We start from the raw sequence: 17,810 nt of genomic DNA on the forward strand, positions 1-17,810 counted from the left end.
GGGGGGGGGGGGTTAATGGGCGTCTTTTCCTATGTCTGAACTATCTGAACTCGCTCTGGTTATCTCTTCTAAAAGCAAACCCCCCTTTACGGTAAGACTTGGCTCTATGAAATGTTTTTTCCTTTTTCAGCCGCTTTCTCTTTGTCGCAGAATACAGTATTTCTTCTGCTATTAGGAAAACACAAAGCTGCAGCCTCTTCTTAAACAGTGACTCACTTCATCAAGTATTCGTTTGGCTGGGGATGACCAAAAGATATATTTTGAGAATCTAATAAGTAGGATGTCTAGCCAGACAAATAAAAAAGCCTAAATTTAATTTTATAAAAGACATCACCTGTGACTTTGTGACACATTTGTTATATTTTTTGGCAATAATAATCTTACTTCTGAAATGGTCAAACATTACCACAGTAACAACATCTGTTTTTAAACAAAGATTTAAAGAATTACGCATTAAAGGACAGCACTGGTATTTCTTGCATGTTTTACTAAAAGACGCACTCCTTCATTCGCATTATTTCAGTACATTATTGGTGTTTCATAAAGCAGCAAAAAATGTAAAGTATTAGTATTAGTTTATAATCTTAAGTCAAGCTTTCTCCTGAGCTTTCAACCACATCTAGTGTCAAGATTTTAAGCATTCATGTGCTGTCGTCTGATAAGAAAACTGCTTCAGTGCCGCCGTTAGGTGAACTAGTTTCCAGAGTCGTTCGAGTGCAAAACTCACATTTTTTATTCAGCGTTTCGTCAGGAAATGCTCTTTGGCAGCAGACTCTTAAAGGAGTCCCGTGGAGTTTATGACCACTAGTGGCGCCATGGAGCAATGTTTTTATGAATGGGTCACTGTTTGTTTGTATCTGGCGATGTGATTCACATTCCTGCCGTTAGTTTCACACTATTCCACTCATGGACAATTGGCGAATGCACCAATAAAAGCAGTGAAGAAGAAGACTGCCAGCTAGCAAACATGGCCTCTTGAACAATTTAAAATATCCAAAAAAAATCAAATGAATAATCAAACTCCACAGGTCACCTTTAAGTCTCAAATGTCCGAGCTTCCTGACAGCAAGTGAACACACCAGAGCTCCACACGTCATTGGTTAACTACAATAATTTAACTTTTACAAACTGATAATGACACACAGTGATAATTTATTTACAATATCTCAGTAATGGCAGTAATATAAACATGACTGGCAGTAAAAAAGTACTTTCTAAACAGAGGTGGTCTATGTTAAGTTTTATCTCAGAAAAGTATTATTTCACATATTTAAATGACAGTATTTTATTATAATCACATTTTCATTTAAAATCTGCAGCTCGTAGGATATTTAAAATGACGCAGACACTCTCTCTCTTTGCCTGTTATCTGTTTATACTGACTTCTTCGTATGAAACCGGCACCGGCTGAAGATGTCTGACACACTGTAGTTTCCAAATCAAAAACAGTTCACTGCAAGTTTATGTTGTGAAATTCAAAAAGGTGTGACAACCCCGAATGTTAAGAACAGGCCGGCAGAGAGGAAGGGCCGCGAATACGCCATCAGAGGAAAAGCCAGTCAGGCTGACAAGCGTGCAGCCGAGCAGATCACAGAAAGGCCGGCGGGCAGGAAGCGTGAGGTGGCCGGCCGCAACGAGAGCAGACAGCTGGAATGTTAAACTATCACACCAGCGTACATGACATGTCAACCCCGCTTACAGCAGCTCGGAGGCTCGGCCCTGTGCAGAGACGAGTTCAGACGACGCTGACACTGTCCTTTTGTTTACTACGTGATCAGCCAGACAAAACCTGCAGGAAAACAGCCTGTGAAGCCTGTTAACAATAATAAGTCTGGTGTAATTTCATTGTGAATTCTCATTATTAATTGCCCCTTTGCTAAATTCCCCTGTTGCTCTGTCTGTCAGGCTTTCTGTGTATAATAGAAAATATAAATAATAATAAGCTGGCAGATTTTTTAATACAATCCCTAAATTGTCCTAAATTTCACACAGTAGTAAACAAAAGCATTTCATTTCCAGCTGGTGACCATCTGTTTTGTTCACTAGTAGATTTGATCAGCTGTGGTTAGCTAGCGTTAGCTAATTAGCTGAGGCTAACGCTTCTGACAGCATTCGTGCCACCCTAAACCTTCGTGGAGCTTTCCTTTCTGTTCGACGCTCCCGTTAACGTTAACACGAACACAAAGAGTTGACCTCCTCGCTGCAACAACTTCACGTGTCGGTGCAGGAGGTGTGTCATGTACCCTTCATGATAAAAAAAGTAAGACAGAACTTTAATCTCTTCCTCGTTTTAGTTGCCCAACCCTTTCCACATGTTATGAAGGCATAATTTAAAATTCTTCAAACGTCACTGAACATAATTTGAGGTTCTGCAGAATGTTCAGTTTGAATTCTCTGAGCGTGAAAAGATAGTCATTAACAGCAAAACACGTCAGATCCAAACCTTCATCATCAGCATCACTACTGATGTCAGTTTTTATCTGCACTTAAAGCCTGTGTCGCCTCCCTTAAAAAGTCAGTAAGATGAACATTAAGATTATTTTTGTCAAGACGTGTTCACGTTTTATAAGAAACAAACAAAGTCTGGAACTTGTCGGCCATTTTCGGCGTCTCTTATTGTTGCATGAGAGAGGCTGTTCCAGTTTAAATGAATCAGTCAGACACTTACTGTAGGGGAAATGTAGAACTGCCAGTTTTGTGCACATCAGAGAGACTAATAAACTGTGGGTCAAACCTGAAGACAGATGTTCATCGAGTTGTTTTAGAGCGATTTCCGTGCATTCGTAGATATCTGAGATGTAATTTTAACACACATGCAGAAGAACAGTTATCAGGATTGAGTTGAGCTCTTGCAGCATCGATGTCAGTCGGGAGGAAACGCAGACACACACACACACACACACACAGCCACTGTAGATGCTTCCAGTTGTTAGGATGCAAAGTTTACATTAGATAAACATCTGTATACTGCTTGAATATAGCAAAGTTTAACTGAGTCTCACACAGAGCGTCCTGCAGGTTCACGGGTTATTTTTAGGGTCGCAGTATTAGAGGACGGTAATCAGAGGCTGCTTTCTGTTGTAAAACTTATTGTATGTAGAGGAACTTAAACACAGTAACACACAGGTTAAGATTTTAAGTTCATTACAAATATACTTTATCGGGTGACGCTTCGTGCTTCGCCACACCTTTAAGATTTTTTAAAAGGTTTTCTTTTCTTTGTCTGTATTTTATTAAAATTGCTATCTACCTTGTTTATTACAGGTGACAGATTGGTATATGTTGTATGAATTGTAAACAGGATTATGAAGTTAGAATCTGTTTTTATTTTAAAAAAGATTCAGCATTTCGAATGTTCTTTCTGTGTTGTTGTTATACCCCCCCCCCCCCGACCTTGGATCAAAGTATTGATGAATACATTTCAGAAACCAACATTTAAAGCTTTTCACTGTCTTATTATAAACACACCGATTTTTCACTCCAGCTTACATGAAAGGAAATGTAGAGCCAGCGTATTGTTATTCTCCAGACGTCACAGTGACGCACAAGACTGTAGAGAAACATGACCGGAGCGTGAAGCCTTTTTCACTTCAAACAAATACTTGTGACAAGTTTACCTGCTTTGTTTTTGTGTGGTGAGCGACGTGGCGTAATGGCCTGAAACACCCAAACATAGCCTGCTTTAAGCCGTAGTAACTTCATTATCAAACATTAACTCTGTAAAATATTGTCTTTGTATTTTGAGGAGAGAAGGTGAGGGTTTTCCCATTGATTGTCAAATAAATCACATGCTTCATGTACGCCATGATTTACTCGCTAAGTCTGTTTCCGTTGCATTTTGTTTTAACGATACACCGACTTTTTTTTTTAGTGATATTTTGATTGTTTTTTTTCAAATTTCCAGCGTTTCCACTCAGTTTTGTTTTTTGCGTAAATTGAAAATCTCCAGTAGCTCAAACATCACATCCTGTTGATGAGACTAAATCACTTTGAATGGGAGAATAACAGTGAGCAGAATCTACGTTTCATCCACGACCGGTGATTTGTGTTTGGATGTGCATGCTCTTTGACACGCGACTACAATACAGATTATTTTTATTTATAAGTTACAATCACACTATTTCCTTTATTTTGGTATTCTGGGATACACATGTTGTTTGTATTCTTCTGGTTCATTTGTCAAAAGGGAAACAGTTGACCTCAGTGCTGATTTACATGATGAGTTAGTATTCAAATGTTCACATGAGGATAAAAACGCCAGCTCTGTGAATCATTCCTGACATCGAATAATGAAATGAATCGTTCATCTTTATCTGATTTATTTATACATTTTCACAATAATGCATCAAACTCTCCGTCACAAGTTGTGTCGATGTACTTCTTTATAATGGTGTATTTTCTTGTAGGAGTTTGGACGAACAGGATTTTGTTTCTCACTGACTTACGACCAGTGTTTTGATTTATCTCAGCCAAAGCCACTTCTTCCATTAAAAACCCAACGTATTGCTTCTTATCATTAAGTACGTGTACTTTGAGGAGTCGGACACTGAATGACTAGATCATTTTCTGAAAATGAATGCATAACTTTCAGTTGGTGATATATTTATTTAATTTTCACTGTTCTTTGATTGTATAGTTACAGTAGGAACTGTAGGGAGACCAAACTCAAAACTGAATTGTGAAGTTATTATGGAAAGCCAGTATATTATAGGAGCAAAAACTGTTCAGTTAGCAGGTGTTAAATGTATAAATGTCCTCAAAGACAATTTGCTGAAATGCATTATGTAAAACGAGCAAAATAAATATGGACACACGTAGATTTTCTCATTTCTCTTATTTTCGTGTCTCACCACTTCAGTTATTTCTGTCCTTTAACAATAATGCAGTATTTGGCAGCAGCGGCTGGAGCTCGAGATGTAAAGATCTCAACTGCAGCTGCGGGGAATCGCTCACACATATTTTTAATTTATGGGGAAACATTTCATTGTCACCAAGCGCATCAATGAGCCTGATTTGCACTTGCTAATACGTGTTGTTGTAAATGTTTTGCTGCCCAGCGTTTGTTCATTAGCAACATTATGTTTCACACCAAGGAGTAATCAATAAGTATAAAGAGGTGATTGGTGTTCAAGTCAAATGCTTTGTGCACCCGTAACGATCCGCCAGAGGCCAGGATTCAAATCCTGTCTCGGGCAGGGAGTGGCATTTAAAGGACACCTGTTTATCTCAGGTGTTTTGTTCATGGATGAATCTGTTTTTTTTTTTAAATTAATCCTCATTGCAGTGGGGAGACGCAGCAGTAGGCTCCTGCAGGGAAATCAGATTAAAAACACTGACTGTAAATGCTTGTGGACGCCTTCAACGCGAACATTTCATCCTCGTGTTGATAAAAACGTAGCAGCAATTATGTGTCCTCCGAACATCTTCTTAAGTAAATTAGAGTGTATTCGCGTCTCACAGTAGAACAGGTTGTACCTTCACATCCTCAAATATCCGGCAGGTTTTAATTTGACGTGCTTTTTGGCTGAAATGCCCCCTTAACATCAATCCCTCACTAATGACTCTAGCTTGTGGGAAATGTAAAGAAAGACGCAGTAATGGCCTCACACATTTCTGCAAATATTTATTGAAATTATGACTCACAAAATGCATTTTGGTGATTGTATTCTACACGTTACCACAGCAGACATCCTCAGTAGACTCCCTTTAAGTGCCATTTTAGCAGCTCGAACTGTCACTTATGACATTTCATTGGCTCCTAAAATGTTTAAAACTGTGATTGAGTCATGTGATTACGTCATACACCTCCGCTTTATAATACATGCATCAGGTAGTTTAGAGTGTCTCTTTGTGAAACCTTGTCAAAATGATTGCCCCCATTACAGTCTGATGATGTTGAACAACACAAAGAGAAATCCTCAAATTGAAATAAATTACTCTTTTTTTTTTTTCATTAACCAGGGTGATCAGACTCCAGAGTGCAACACATAAAACAAACTATTATCTACAGTCTTTATACAGCGTCTGACTGACTGTTGGTTAATGTGTATTTTACACTGGAGAGTGATGCGTGTGTTGATTACAACTCAGTGTGATGCTGTCTTCCTTTTAAATTACACCATCATGCAAATTACACAAGAAATCATGAACAAAAGAAGTGATCCGCCTAAAAGAACCAAACAGCCTCAAACCGTGTTTGTTCAGTTTGGATAAAATTGCTTAAAAAAAACAACTATTAATACAGAAATGTATCTGCTCTTAGTGCTGAAATGACAACACAATCATCATATTTCCCACTGACTTTAAATCTTGAAACATTTCAGACTCATATTGTAGATTTCAATCACAAAAACAAGCTCTGGTGAGTAAACATCAGCGAATATGAAGCGAACTGAGGAGTTGAAAAGACACTCTGAAGGTCTTTTGAACGCTTTAGTCCTATCAAAGGTATATTCAAAACATTTACTCGTCCACGGTAGAAAACCAGCAAATCATCGTCATGCTACGATACAAACAAGCGCCATAAACTGTGTGATACCAACCAACATTTACTGCTCAGCGCCCTCTTTTTACACCGCTGGTGTTCACCATGATGGTGAGCTGTATATTAAAGGTACTTTGTATAGTTTTCAATGAACAATATGAATATTTGAATGTTTTAAAAACTGCATTCTTAACATCAGCTTGTAGTTTTCTCCACTTTTATTGCTGCTTTTGTACATTTTGACTCGCAAAAGGTTTAAAACTAAACTTTATTCGTGTTGTATGTACCCCTCGATACTTTGCTCTACGGCGCCACTAGTGGTCAAAAACTCCACAGGAAACCTTTAATGGCAAGTGGTCAGGTGGTTAAGTGGAGAGTTGTCAAAACTGATCAAAGTATTGACTTTTAGAGCATTAGACTGTGTTATAATTGTGAAAAAAAACATCAGATTATTAAAAAAAAACACTCAAACCCAGTCCAAAATGTTTCTGCAGGTACAGATCAACAAATATAACATGGTCTCTGTGAAACTTAAGCTACTGAAAAACTGAAGAGAAACATATGGATAAGTACATTTTTGTTTCAAGTGCACACACTGTACCCTTTCAAAACTGCAGCATGCAGGGGAAAAAAGGTACTTGCTCTTAACATCATTACGCAAACTTGTGTACATGTAATCACATATAGTCAAGGTAAACCCAGTATTCCACTTTTAGGTTCAATGAATGGCTCTTAAACCTGCTGTATACAGCCTTGTGAGATTAGATTAGATTAGTTAAGATTTAGAAACATGATTTCAGCACACGGCTGCAGCTGTATGTTGTAATCACTGCAGAGCAGCTGAAGTTTCAGGGCCTCCAGACGTCCAGCAGCCTTCTGCTGCGTCTCGCCACTGGAAGAGGATTCATTAAAAAAAAAGTATTCATCTATAAACAAAACACCTGAAGTAAGCTCAGACGCCAGGTGTCTTTTAAATGCCGCCCCAACAACCACACGCACTCGGTAGGTTGCTATTGTAAAACGGGTGTCAGATCTCATTTGGCCATGAAGCACGAGGACTCTTCACACTTACGTTTCTAAACCCTGCAGGCCGACAGCGAGCCCGGGGGCTAGCTTAGCCTCATTTCACGCTTTCACACACTCACCCAGTGTTTACATCACGCCTCAGGTAAAACTCAGAGAGTTGACGTGTTCAGCAGCTGAGATTCGATTGGACGTCTCATTGCTTGGGTTCTAACCCAGCTTCACACCAGTGATTTTAAAGGTGCATTCAGAGAGAACATGAAGACATTTTGTCCCGCTTTATTGTGCAATCAGTGGCCACGAACTGCCAATGACAAACTCTACAGGTGCTAGTTGCTGTTTGCTTGGTAGCAACATTACATTTACCAATGGTGCATGTGCAAAGAGTCTTTACAGCTCAGACTCAGACTCAAGACAAACTGAACAGGAACTCCGGTTCTCCGTTATTGTCCTCTTGTCTCTACAGCTGCAGAATCTGCAACTGTTTGTATGTCCTGTATGTATTTGCATCTTCTCTGAAATTAGCTTTGGGTTCAGTCTGAACGCACCTTAAGACTTTTTGGGGATAACCCTGAAAAGTTGTGGACAGACCTATATAATATAGTATATATAATATAATATAAAGAGGGCTAAAGGCTACTGTACCTTTAGCCCCACATTATCAATCTATAGTTAAATAACTGCTCAGTCCACGAGGTATTATACTGTAGGGAACTATTACAACAGTAACTCACAGGTGGAGCTGAACTTTAAAAACACGGAGGAAGTCATATCAGGACACCTCGTGGATTATTAGGAACTGTAAGTGTGAATAAACTGTCAGCCGAGGGCGAGGCCCCGGACTAATGTGGGTCTTATCACAGGATTAATCCTAGTGTGAAAACCCCTTTTGGTTCTTCTCAGTTGAGGTTTTCATTCAGTAAGACAACAGTAAAATTGCCGTCAATGCTCAGCAACAGTTTTGCAGCAACAACGAGCAACAATGGAGCGAGTGAGGTAACTGAAAATATGACAATGTATCAGGCTTAATAAAGAAGCTGATGATTAACATGACACGAATGACATTTATCCACCGTAGCGGACATCACAGCGTCTCATTAGTTGGTCACAGCAAAGTAGTCCTGTACAGACCCCCCGTCTCTGAAAAAAAGTTTAACTAAGAAAGCTCGACTTTAAACAGTTTGATCATGACCCGCACTTCATTCATGAGACCAAAGCCTTTTGAGGTTTAAAGGGAAAATTTACATGGGAAATATCAACAAAAGGCCAATCAAATAATAACAGTATTCAAGTATTAAATGATTATTAGTATTAGATGAGGGGACCATGTGCTGTAAACTTCAGGTTAAATTAGCAACTTCTTCTAAAGACAGACATCAAAACAAAACGTGTCAGTGTCTGGGAATGAAAAACATCCAACAATTACATTTAACATGTCAAAGTACCTCTTTAAGATAAGAAACCTGTAGCGCCTTTAAGTTAAATGATGAGGTTCACACCGTTTGATGCAGACGAGCTCACCTTCCTCTTTACTCCTGCCTGGTGTCGGGTCATCTAAGAAGAAAGTGTCTCGTCATTATTCATCAACATCTAACATGTTGATGAGACTGACGGATGTTCACGCTCATGATCAGAGACAGGGAGGCTGCTTGGATCGACTGTGGGAGCTCCTGGGATTTGACCCCTCCAACATTTGCATGCTAACGTGTTGCAGCCGCAGCTAAGCAGCAAAACACAACCGGTCTTGTTTTGTCGCGCAGGATGACGGAGATTTAAATCAGTGATTCATCTTTTACATTTTCAAGTTACAATTCAGAATGTAATTCTGTTCTTTTAAAAAAAGCTGAAATATGCGACATGCCTGTTCAAGTAATATTTAATCGATTCAAAATCAAACACATGTTCTTGTTTTTCTCATCTCTTAGTAATGTCCTCATTTTGTTTCCATTAAAATTTGATCCCAGTTTGAACTTATGATTACTTTTGTTTTTATTGCACTATTATCCTTTTTCCTCACATGATGTGCTGCTTAAATCTTAATATATATATATATATATGTATATATATGTGTGTGTGTATTAAATTAAACTAAATAGGATATCTTAGAAAGCTTATATTAAACTGGACTGTGAAAGTAAACTGAAAAACAACATGTCAGAGGTGTGTACGTTTATTTCAGTCAGTGTTACGTACATTATACTGAGTTAATATTCACATGATTGCTTCCTTGTTGGTGATATTATATCACATCTAAGGCAGCGACGACCAGTGAAGCAAAACACGGCGAAGCATCAGCTGAGAGGGAAAGTGGGAAATGTCAACAGAAACCCCAGGAGCTCAACCACATAGAGAGAGAAACAAATACATAAATAAATTAAAGAGAAAATAGTTCTGTCCACTCTTATCTTGTCTGTCTGTGGTTTTCCTCAGAATTTAAGGATTTGACAGATTTAAAACACCCCCCCCTGCTGGACCGGGAGATGCAGTGCTATTAGACATGGTGGTGAGAGTTCAGGTTGTCCTACTGCCCCGACGCCCTCGCTGCTCTCTGCTGCTCCAACATGGACTTGAGTGCAGGGGACATCATGGCGGGGGACATCGCTGGGGTGAAAGGTCGCAAGGGGTACTGTGCATTTTTACCAGGGATGTAAATGCACTGGAAGTATCTTTGGCCTGTGGAGACAGCAGGGGATGACGGCCGTATATAACTTTAAATTTGGAGTTCTAAATTAACCCAAACTAACATCAGTGTAAAACCAGCTGAGCCCAAGACTAAAACCAAAGTGAGATAATAACAATTTAACCAAACCTCTGGCAGTTCCTGATTCCCAAAAGTAAACAACTAAAATACATCTAAATTTAAAGAGAAGAATATCCCCATGAAGTGTAGGTTATAGGTCCAGCAAAGAAACACCTGTGTGCTCCCTGTTGAGGCGTATGTCCGTCTTATTTCCTGTCTGTCTCTATACTGTCAGCGATACAAAAAAAGGCAAAAATATACAATAAATCTTGTGAAGATTTGTATGATTTTTAAGAGGAAACCACTATTTTTTAAAATGCTTGATGAACTTTCAGGATCTCTTACCTGGTTTCTTCTTTTCTGTGGGGCTGTCTTCAGCCTGAGGCTCCTCTGCAAGAGACAAGACAAAATACGTTTGGTGTGTGTGTGAGACAGAAGACAAAGTATGCGTGTCTACATGCAGGTAAGTAGAGGAGGACAGAGCCTGGAAAGAGCTTCAAACGACACGCTGTGATTTCCTTTTGTATTCTTTCATTCTCTCGTTAAAGTCCAGCTGAAATCAAAATTCCCTTTTGATAGAAATCAACACAACATCTGCTTGATATTCGTTTTGGCTCTTTTGTGCCAACTGTCAACAGAAAACATTTCAATGTTATTTTATTTATAAATGTTTGAGATTACCAATGACGCCCAGCAGATATTAAAATAACATCAATAGAGTTGCTGATTACACGAACAGTGAGGAGAATAACAATCTCAGTTTGACTTTAAACTACGATTCATGATGCAGATCTTTCAAATGTCATTTTCTCTAAACGATACAAAGTGAACTGTGGTTGGGTTTATCATGCATGAAACGCAGCATTCGAATATTGGTTGCATCCACAAAGTAGTGAAAATGAAACACTTCTTACATGGATGCTTATCTTCCTGCTTGACTGCTCTAAGCATCCGAAAGAAACGCAGCAAAGCGAACTTATAAATTTCAAGTTTAGGTCGGAGAAATCAAAGAAACAGGAGCTTCAGTGTGAGACGTTAACGTGAGGACAGTGTGGAGTCACTCGGGGCAGTGGGGGAGTGTTGATGCTCCACTGGATGACTCAATAAGAACAGGACACTAATACCCCAATTTAATGGGTTTTGGTTCATGGATTTAATCAATCCAGCTAAGTATTATTGTTGTCATTTTCATCAAAGGCCATAATCTCTTCCAGTGACTCAAGGCGTCTCCGACGGCCAGTAATCTCGTCTCAATCAGCTCGTCTCATTAAATTCTAATCACTTATGTTCCTAATGTCATTAAAAGAGAACGTCTGCTCGTATTGAGTTAACCAGTGGAAAGATGGGTGGAAATTAACCGAATACCTCAGGCTTTACAGGGAGCTCTTTTTCCATTCTCTATGAACAACAAGCACACGGTTTAAAACACTCCAGCAAACATCCAGGTGACAGAATAGCTCGAAGCATCGTTTGATTTATTGTTTAAGTCTTGAATGTGTTTCTCTCTTCATCTAAGAGGCTTTATCAGTTCTATTGATTAGTGGGAATACAGAGAAACCATAACTCCAACCAAGTACATTCATATACAACTATTAGGCGTCATCTTAAAGCCCCTACACACCGTCAGTCCGCCCGCACACAGGCATGTCCTATTAATACTGTTGCACTTGTTCAGACACATGTTTCCACAGTATGTGTCGTTCCAGAGGGCATAAACAGACAACTTCTTACTTGTTTAATGTGGAGGTTCACTAAACAACACATCTTATAAACATTATATCTTCACCAGGAGGGGAGAAAGCTCTCTTTCAAACCTAAACAACGATAGAGGCGACGCCTGCCGCTGCCTGACGGGCAGTTTGTCACCAGTTCATTCTTAATCGTGTGACTCTGACATGACAGGCAGGTGACCTTAACGGCCGACAGGTGACATCAGTCTCGACCAGTCAATAGAACTGATGAAGCTGCTTTTAAAGAAACATCCTCAAAAAAAAATAGTTGTTGTGTATAACTTTGATGCCCTCATACTCACTAGCTTGTGATGGCTGTTTCTCTTCATCTAAAATGTGTGAAAGACAGAAACGGGTGAATGTCAAATGTACACACCACACATTAGATTCACTTTCTCATTCTGAATTCATACCTTGAGCCTCTTTCACAGATTTCTTTTCAGCCTTCTCAGCTTTGCCTGCGAGATGGGGAGACAGCCCTATTACAGCCTGCCAAATAACTCTCCATAAAAACGCTGTGCATTTAATATTCTTGCGATATTATTCCCCTCTCTGTGTAATACAGCCTGACATGTCCCTAATTACAACTTTATCATGCATAAAACAGCCCATTTAATCTCGTAATCTGCGACTGTGTTTCAAGAGGTGTGATTTGTCCTGAAAGATGTCAGCAGAGGCTTAACATTACCACGCCTCGAATATGAAACTGAAATCCCCCCTCTCGTCTGCTCCTCTACCGTTTGACTTATGTTATATGTTTAGAAAACCTGCCGTCGAGCATGACCAAGAGACCGACTCTTAGCATCATTTCAATTTATGTAGAATTATCCCTCAAATTCATCTCATGCGTTTGTATTTTCAGTGCGAGTTTCACGTTGAATAGTCGACTTTGTTGTTTAAGCCACGAGAACGTGACTGATGATAAAAAGGTGGGCGACGCAGCCTTGTTACGTTCTGAAAGAATGCTTGAATGTTTACATCTCAGAGTCACGTTTGGAATAAAGACGGCTTAAAACAAGAAGTGTTAACTAAAAGATGAATGGGAACTTTTGGTGTTATCACAGCGGTCTAGGGGCAGAGATGCACCGCGACGTCTCTGGTTCGAATCCAGAGGGGGGGCCTTTTTGCATGTCATCACCCTTTTTCTCTTTCCACACATTTCCTGTCTGCCTCTCGTCTGTATGCTGACAATTAAAGGCAAAAATGCACCCAAACAATCAGAAAATGGGTGACTTCTGTTGCTGATGAAATGATATATCTGCAGAAGTAAACCAACAAATGCAAGCATACAAACCTAAAATGTGCACTTACTTTTCTTCTCAACCAATAAGTTTGATCTCGTCTTGGCTGAAAATAACAAGATATAAAAATTAAGAGCTGCAGGTTTCAGTACGGGAGGCCAGTGAAATCCTAAATACTCAAGGTAGAAGCAACTCTCCGTCGTGTCACCTGGTTCAGACGAAGATCTGGCTGGTTTCTCCTCCTTTGCCTGAGAGGTTACATTCGCCCTCCTCAGAGCTTCTAGTCTCGTTCTCGGTCTGATCGGCTGTGGACGTGGTTCTGGATCTGGATCTGTTTTAAGACAAATTAAAACCTAGGTTTAAATTCATACCACTTACGCCAAATTCTGGTTTAGCATCTGCACAAACACAATAATTCAAGTGAAAAATTGGGCTGAATTGGATGATCGTCACCAAATCAAGGACAAAATGTAGCTTTAGTGAAGTGACGCATGTTCGCAGTTTTACCTTTCTTGGCTGTAGACGCTTTGGATTTGCTCTTGACAGGCGAAGCTTCTGAAAGGAGCAAAAACAATTAGTTTCCAATCATTTTTCACGTCGCCGACATTCATGATGATTGACTTTATGCAAATGACTTCAGTTTGTTCGGTTACCTGTCTTTTCAGAGGCTGATTTCCTCTTCTGTCGTGCAGCTGCAGGCTCTAACATAATGAGGAAAGAGCCACGATTAGTGGCCTGAATAATTTGTTTTCTTAGTAAAATATTAACAAGTTTAAACCTCTGGCTTAATGATGTTTCACCTTTCTTAGCAGCTGCAGCGGTTTTGGTTTTCTCTTTCACAGCTGGCTCTGTGAAAACAAATGTAGCATACTCAAAGATATAAAATACAAATGAATACAAACCCCAATATTGTAACTTGCTAACAAGCTTGTTTTTCCTTCTTTTGTTTATGTGAAGTAGAAACTTAACATTCGTTACCTTTCTTAGCCACCGCAGGACTTTTGGTTTTCTCTTTTCTTGCTGTTGTCTCTGTTCCAAAACATGCTTAATAAGTACAGTACATGTTCAATTAAAATCAATATCAGTATAACCATAGTTAGTTACAGTGTTCATTCACCTTTCTTTGCAGCCGCTGCTTTGGTTTTGTCTTTCGAAACAGCAGCATCTAGAATTGGCAGAACGTGTAGAGTTATGTTATTCACATCTTACTGAAGTGTGTAATTCTGTCTGTGTACTTGCAGCTCAAATCTTTGTCTGTGTCATTTGTAACGGTGCTCGTGTGCGCGCCAGCGAAACATCAAATTACCGAGCTGTAAACATAAATTACCTTTCTTTGTCTTCGCTGTGCCCACTGCTGCCTCTGAGGGGATAATCGGAGTGAAATGACCACGTAGAGTTAATTTTCCATAATGAATGCATTCATACAGCACATTGTGTCATTGTACATCGCTGTTAGCTGCTGCAGCTGTGGTTTGTGACGGGGGGGGGGGGGGGGGATCTGGAGAAGCATACTGTACCTTTTTCTGAATCAGCAGTCTTGGTTTTCTTCTTTGCAGCTGGAAAATATCAGATATGAATTATTGCTCACTGCAGTAATCATGTGTGTGAATGTAACTCATTACACTGTTTGCACCTTTCTTGGTGGAGGCAGCCTTCACTGCTTCCTCAGCTGTCTCTGGTTCTGAAAGAGAGAAGAGTTTAGGTAAGTCATGATGTTTAAGTTAAGCAGATAACATTACAGATTGTGTACGTCTTTGAGGATTTGGATCTGATTTGATATTGACTTTAATTTGGTCAAATAACAATTAGAGAATTTCTCACCCTGAACTGGAGCTACAGCTGGCTGAGCTTCAGTAGCTGGAGTCTGGATCTCAGGCTGAACAGGAGCCTCTTGCTCTGTGGCTTCTGGCTGGGCTGGTTCAACTGGGGCGACTGGCTGTACTGGTTCAATTGGTGGGACTGGCTGTACTGGTTCTGGTGGAGGCTGCATCACTGGCTGCATTAGCGGTTGATATGGTTGATATTGCGCATAGAGGGGATGCATCGGCGGAGGTGGCTGCTGCTGCTGATAAAGAGGCTGCAGAGGTGGAGCTCCGGGATGGACGGGGTGAGCGGTCAGAACAGGAGCAGAGGGAGCTGGAAAAATGAATGGTTTTATTTTTCCGGCAGAAGAAGACGTGATCACACTGGTCAGAACATATTGAAAGAACTTACACTTGCCATGACAACAGTGTAAATACCTGACATGGTCGGAGGAGGGTACGGGTTGTCTGTGACGATGTGATGAACTGGAAGATGAGGAGTTCATTTGACATTTTAGCAGGTGGACATTTGGAGGTAAAAAAAGAAGAGATCAGCATATTTGAAGCAGGTCGTCATCTCCGGAGTTATAAAATATAAAATCTGATATGTATTTCCTCTGGGTGATAACTTTTCAAACTGTTCCCGAATTCTTTGCTACTTACCGTACCAGCCGGGAGGAGACGGGCAGTAGACCGGGGCCGGTCTGCAAGGGCCAACTGAAACAAACATCGTAAGTCACAGTTTGGATTTTTGTGTAATAAATGTGCCATACAGATGTCCCTCCAGGTTACTACATGAAAATAATTATATATACTGTATGTAAGTTTAGATATGTATACCTTCTTGTTCAGATTCTGGGACTTCTTCTTGTTTTTTGGTCTCTGGCAAAGAAAAAGGACCAGTTTCAGAACACAGTGCTGTGTGCACATATACACACATTTATATAGCATATATATATATTATATAGACCTGCTTCATGATCAAAAAAAGAAGAAAAAGGAAAATCTCCCTTTCTACAGTCATGGCTGACTCATTCACTCACCTGCTTTGGAAGTCTTGGTCTTTTCTGCTCTCTTGACTTTTTCTTGGCATTTGAAAGAGAAAACATCCCATTAATTAAAGTTGTGACAACATTGTGACAAAATCCACTTTCCAGATCCTCTTAAGCTCTCCAATTAACATGTTATGTCTTGTTTGTTTGTGAGATGGTGAATTGTTGCTTTGTACACTTTGGTTTTTGTACAGTTTGAACAAACCAGATATGACGTGTGAACAGATACAGGCTAGCTGTTTCCCCCTGTTTCAGGTCTTGATGCTAAGCTAAGCTAACCAGCTTCTGGTTGTAGCCTTATATTTGACTGGCAGAAGGGAAGGAGTGTATATCTGAAAATGTTGACCTCTTCCTTTAAACTGAACCTGATTCACATAAGACCATTATCTGCCCGTAGTGAGTTTGAGTACCTCTGAGAATAGTAGGAATTCTCTTGATCCTCCTGACTTTTGCCCCCAGACCTGGAATTCTGGGTAGAGCTAAATACAACACATGCACATAATTTAATGTATTTACACCACAATAAGAACAAGGATTAATTATTACTTATATTATTTAATTTTCAAGACAAAGGTGGTATAAAGATGGTACGTTACAATGTTCAGTGTTACCTTTCCTCTTTGGCTTTTCTTCTTCTGTCTTCGAAGCTTCACGATCTTAAAAATTAAAAATTAAAAAATGACAAGTAGAAGATTTAAGGAACTTTACTTGGCTATGCTTCACAATGCTCCATTAAAGTTATCACTAGCTTTATGTTACAGTCAAACAAAGAGATGAATGAGTGAGAGATGATATCTGCTGGATGGGAAGTTTTGTGTGGTGGCTTTAATGGGAATCCCTTTAATTAAAAAATATTTATTAGTACCTTTTCTCCTTCTCACAGCTGAAACCCTCCGTGGAGCATCTGAAAACACATCAACCACATGAGATCACAGACTTGAAGCTATAAACTGAACTTCTCTGCTCCGCTGGCAGTGGGATACAAATCTGCAAATCAAGTTTATATTCTAGCATTATTAGCAGATAGGGAGCTGATTTTAAACATGATTTTAGTGCAAGAACTCAAACAAAAAGTTTCCCAACTCCGTGAATCTGAATGCAACAGGTGCAAAAGTTCTTCATGTGAAGACGATAAATTAAGAGCTGTTTGTTTGGTGGGATTTTAATTACGTTAATTAAGCTGTCAGTCTGACATCAACACTAAACATGAAAGCACCTGCCTCTCTTAACCCAACTTTAAAGTTGTTTTTGATGATAATATTGTGATTTTTCAATCAATTGCAGGGAAGAAAAAACTGTTTTAATGCCATACATGAACTTAATAAACAGGTAGCGTGACCTAAAAAGTGCTTTATGATACATATTATTGTCTCTGTTACATATGGAGTTAATTTAGTGTGGATATAACATTTAAAAAGCAAAAAGATTGGTCAATCCTGGTTAAATTACTCGCTCCAGTCTTTCAAATGTTTCTTAAGGTGTCCATAAATATGAACCACGTTTAATACGTATTTCTATTAGAAGATATATCTGATTTCTGAATAGGCTGAATAGACAAGCCAAAATAACTACTTACTTACCACTCTTTAAACTGACAGCGTGTTAAAATCGAGATGTAATACTGTAGTTTCTGACATTACAGGGGTATCACAAACCTTTTTTATCTGCGGTCTTGGCTGCAGGCTCCTTGGCCTTTGCAGAGTGCATACAGGGACACGCTGAAATCACAAAGCACGAA

General features: G+C 39.5%; 1 long non-coding RNA gene across 1 annotated transcript; it reads right to left on the reverse strand.

Annotated features, from left to right (window-relative positions):
• Window positions 1–16,515: 16,515 nt before the first annotated feature.
• On the reverse strand, window positions 16,516–17,759 carry LOC139301906 (uncharacterized). The gene is made up of 4 exons (XR_011598898.1): window positions 17,728–17,759; window positions 16,938–16,976; window positions 16,684–16,728; window positions 16,516–16,551 (listed from the first exon to the last, which is right to left on the reverse strand). It is a non-coding gene; the product is annotated as an uncharacterized lncRNA (long non-coding RNA).
• Between the last annotated feature and the right edge of the window lie 51 nt (window positions 17,760–17,810).

Source organism: Enoplosus armatus, chromosome 19, assembly GCF_043641665.1.
Source record: "Enoplosus armatus isolate fEnoArm2 chromosome 19, fEnoArm2.hap1, whole genome shotgun sequence".
NCBI classification, from domain to species: Eukaryota; Metazoa; Chordata; class Actinopteri; order Centrarchiformes; family Enoplosidae; genus Enoplosus; species Enoplosus armatus.